This window comes from Chrysochloris asiatica, unplaced genomic scaffold (genome assembly GCF_000296735.1).
Source record: "Chrysochloris asiatica unplaced genomic scaffold, ChrAsi1.0 scaffold00157, whole genome shotgun sequence".
Classification (NCBI taxonomy): domain Eukaryota; kingdom Metazoa; phylum Chordata; class Mammalia; order Afrosoricida; family Chrysochloridae; genus Chrysochloris; species Chrysochloris asiatica.
In genome coordinates this window covers 2,214,973-2,219,669 of record NW_006408675.1, presented here as the reverse complement: position 1 = coordinate 2,219,669, position 4,697 = coordinate 2,214,973, and positions in this window count along the sequence as shown.

The window sequence follows — 4,697 nt, the reverse complement described above, 5'->3', positions numbered from 1 at the left end:
GAGCAATACATCTTGATTGCATGTTTGATCAATTTCAGATTGAAGAAGTTGGTAGAATTCTTCTATTTCATCCTCACTGGCTTTAGTGGTTAGTGAGTAAATTTGAATAATAGTGATATTAACTGGGCTTCCCTGTAGGCGCATGGATATTATCTTAGCACAGACAGCGTTGTGCCTCATGACTGATCTGGATATGTTCTTTTTGACAATGAGTGCAACACCATTCTTCTTCAATTTGTCATTCCTGGCATAGTAAACCATGTGGTCATCAGATTCAAAATGGCCAATACCAGTCCATTTCTTCTCACTAAAGCCTAAAATGTCAATATTTATGCATTCCATTTCATTTTTGACAACTTCCAATTTTCCCAGATTTGTACTTCATACATGTGATGAATATTGAAATTATCAAGGACTACCAAATTTGTCTGGAAGAAATACAGCCAGAATGCTCCTTACAAGCAGGAATGATGAGGCTTTGTCTCATGTACTTTAGACATGTTATCAGAAGTGATCAATCCTTAGAAAAGAATATCATGCTTGATAGAGGGTCAGTGAAAAAGAGTAAGATACTCAAGAAGATCGATTGACACAGCAGCACCAGCAATGGGCTCAAACATAGCAACAATTGTGAGGATGATGCAGGATTGGGTAGTGTTTTATTCTATTGTACATAAGGTCACTCTGAGTAGAACTGCTTGATGGCACCTAACAACAACAACAACCTCTCCCACAAAGAATTATATGAGCTCTTTAGTTTACACCATATCAAAAGAACAGTTCTGGCATCTTTGAGGCTCTCAAATATGTTCCTTTTAAACATTGTTTGAGTTTGGAGAACATAAGGTCTGAAGGGGCAAGATCAGGGTTGTAGGTGGATGGGGTAAGGTTTTAAAAAAAAAAAAATTCTCATAGGACAGTCCTTGCTACCCTAGAAAAATGAGCAAGTAGGTGCATTGTCATGATGGCAAACAATTTTCCTGCCGTTTTTTTTAACAATGCAGTTTTTAATATTCTTAATACTTCTTCATTAGCCCTCAAATCCATCATGACATCCCACTGAAATCCACACAAAAAAACAGCCACTGTAAACTTCAAGGAGATAGATTGGTGCCATGACAACATCAATAGGCTCAAGTGCAACAACAATTGTGTGGATAGAACATTGGTTCCTTGCTATGCATAGGGTCGCTATGAATCAGAACTGACCCAGGGTGCCTAATAAAAACAACAAAAACAAAATCTTCTGAACTGATTGCTACCTTGAATGTAACTGGCCCAGCAGGTCCCCTCAGAAGCCATTGTTTTGATTGGACATTTTTTTAAGGCACCCTATACAGGGTCACTTATGGAGCTCTGGTAACATTGTGGTTACGAATCAGGCTGCGAACAGCAAGGTCAGCAGTTCGAAACTACCAGCTGTTCCATGGGAGAAAGATGAGGCTTTCTGCTCTCATAAAGATTTACAGCCCCAGAAAATCTGTACAGGGTGGTGATGAGTCAGAACCAACTCCACAGCACATAACAACAACATACAGGGTCGCTATGGGTCAGAACCAACTTGATGTCACTTAACAACAAAATAACAAGACTCCAGGAGACTTAATGTGGCACTGCAGGGTAAGAACTGGATTGAAAAATAGGTTTGAACCACAAGATCAGCAGTTCAAACCCACCAACTGCTCCTTGGAAACCCTGTGCAGGGTTGTTATGAGTTAGAATCAACTCCACAGCACTTAACAACAAACAATAACAAATAAGGCTAAGCAATGTATTTCTAAGATAACTTGTCAGTTATCCACTGATCACAGAAACATGTTTAGAAACATTTTATTTGGAATAAACCAATATATAGATGAACTGAAAAACTAGTAGTAAATACTTTTTGACTTAGCCTCATAGTACTTAAACTTTCTCTTCCTCAGTTTTCTCACCTATAAAGTATGGGAATGGTGATGGGTCTAACTTTGTGATAGTGGTTACTAGCACTTACCAAACACCTACTGCTCTGCCTCTTTTATCAACTACTATGCTGGTAGTGTAGTGGTTACAAATCGGGCTGCGAACCGCAAGGTCAGCAGTTCGAAACTATCAGCTGTTCCGTGGGAGAAAGATGAGGCTTTCTGCTCCCGTAAAGATTCACAGCCTCGGAAACCCTGTACAGGGTCACTATAAGTTGGAACCGACTCCACGGCACATAACATAACATAACATAACATAACATAACATAACATAACATAACATGTGTCCAGGTCAGGCAGCTATCAGTGTCTTGGAGGCTTCATATTCTAGATGGTTTAGTTACATGATGGAAGCAACCTGTACTCTTGAGTCAATAGTTGGAATAGAGAGCTATCTGGAGGGTCATTCAACCCACACGGAAATATGATGCGGGTGAACAGTAAACTTTTGTTGTGTTAAACCATTGAGATTTTGTGGTTTATCTAGTGAGGCAGTTAGAGCTAATTCTCCTGCACAATAGAATGTAGCAAAGCAATTGAAATCATGTTTGCCCAGTAAAGTGCACTCAATCAATATAAGTAATGTTTGACATCATCATCATTGTCATTGTTATTATTAAAAAAACATTGTTCTAAGATTAATAATATTTGAGATCTGATCCTAATGTGCCACTTATTAGTGGCATCACATTCAACAGAACACTTAAGCTTCATTTGGAAAACTTGCCTTGCAAGGTTGCTGTAGGAATTAAAAACAGAGATGTGGAAACAGTGTGGGAAGTAATACAAAACTGTTAAATATTTTTATCATGTGGTTCTTTGATTACTTCTAATATTTCACTGCCACACATTACCAGGTTACAACGAGTACATCCTTGTATACATCTCATCCCATTGACCTTAGGATTGGTCATGTGGCCTGCATTGGCAAACGTAGGCAGTACCTGACTTATGACTTATGAGGTTACAATGAACTGTACTTAAAACCAACATCTTGGAGTTATTTTGTATACCTTATGATTAGTAATATGTACTCCATACAGTGTTGTGGAGCATAATTTGCTGATGTTATTCACAGATGTTCATATGCAAATGTTCAAAAGCAAATAAAGATGAATTTTATAAAGATACTGATAATAAAAATTAATAATAATTAAAACTAAAAAATTGATGTATTCGACTAATAATTCCACTTATATCATAAGTCAGGACTCCCTGTAACACATGAAGGAATTGATACATGGTACATTCAGTGTGGCAGCGGTAGTAAGGTTGGCCCAGGATCGGACATTGTTTCGTTCTGCTGTGCATGGGGTCGCTATGAGTCGGTTCCAACAATGGTACCTGACAACAGCAACAACATTCAAGAAGAAACTTTAAGAACCATTGTGTGTATGCGTGTGTTAACTATATCTCTGTCTCCACTTGCCATGCAAAAAGCATAACACAAATAAGGACTTCATCTTTCTATTCCCTCCACAAAGACAAATGAATCAGAATCACAGTTGACTCATAACTAGCAATAATCGTGAGTGACCATAAATAATTGTAAGTAGCAATAGCAATAAATCCTTGTTTTGGGAATCCATTAAGAGTTGTCCTTAATGTATGTTTGTTATGCAGCATAAAATAACCTAAAAAAAAGTTTCTGTCAATTCCAGCTTTTGACAACCCCATGTAACATCAGCACAGCTTAGAGCTATGAAAAGTCATGGTCTCTGACTGTTGATTTAATGATCTCTTGCTTCCTTCATTTATAAAATTCTCTCTCTTTTTTTTTTTTAATAATTCCCTCTTAAAGTGTTGAAGTGAAACTGAGATTTAGATTTGGTTAACTCACAAAAGATCATGACTAAGTTGTATATAGGAGCCATTGGATGGCACACACAGTTAAGCACTAGACTACTCTCCAAATTGTTGGCAGTTTGAAACCACTCAGAGTTACCTTGGAAGAAAGGCCAGGTGATTTGCTTCTGAAAGGTCATAGCCTTAAAAACCCTATAGAGTGCAGTTCTACTCTGCATACATGGAATTTCCGTGAGTCAGAATTGACCCAGTAACAACTGGTTTAATTTGTATTAGGTACATGTAAGTCTTGTAGTAGAAAAGAGTATAGATACTTTAGGGAAAAGAAGAGGAAAAGTAGGAAACCAGCACAGTAAGGGAGTTTCAATATTTGAAAGTCTGTATTTTAGAGTTGGCATTGGAACAATTCATAGTTAATGAAGTCCAGAGCAAATGCATAAAATAGACAAAAATAGATATCAGAAGAGACTCTGAAACTTGCTCTTGAATGTAGAGTAGCTAAAGTGAATGGAAGACATGGCGAAGTAAAAGAGATAGATAGAAGATTGCAAAGGGCAGCAAGTATTGTAATTAAATGTGCAAACACCTGAAGTTAGAAAACCAAAAGGGCAGAACATATTCAGCATTTCTCAAACTGAAAGAACTGAAGAAAAAAATCTAAACTTCGACTTGAAATATTGAAGGAATTAATGGGAAAATATCTAACAATTCAAGGAAGCATCAAAAGAAGATGGAAGGAACACACAGAATTGTTAACAAAAGAATTGGTAGAAGTTCTACCATTTCAGGAGGTAGCATATGATCAAGAAACTATAATATTAAAGGAAGAAATCTTAAATACACTGAAGGTACCAGCTAAAACAAGGCTTCAAGAATTAATGGACCCAATATATCCAGATTACACTCCCAGCTAAGGTTATTCATGGTATA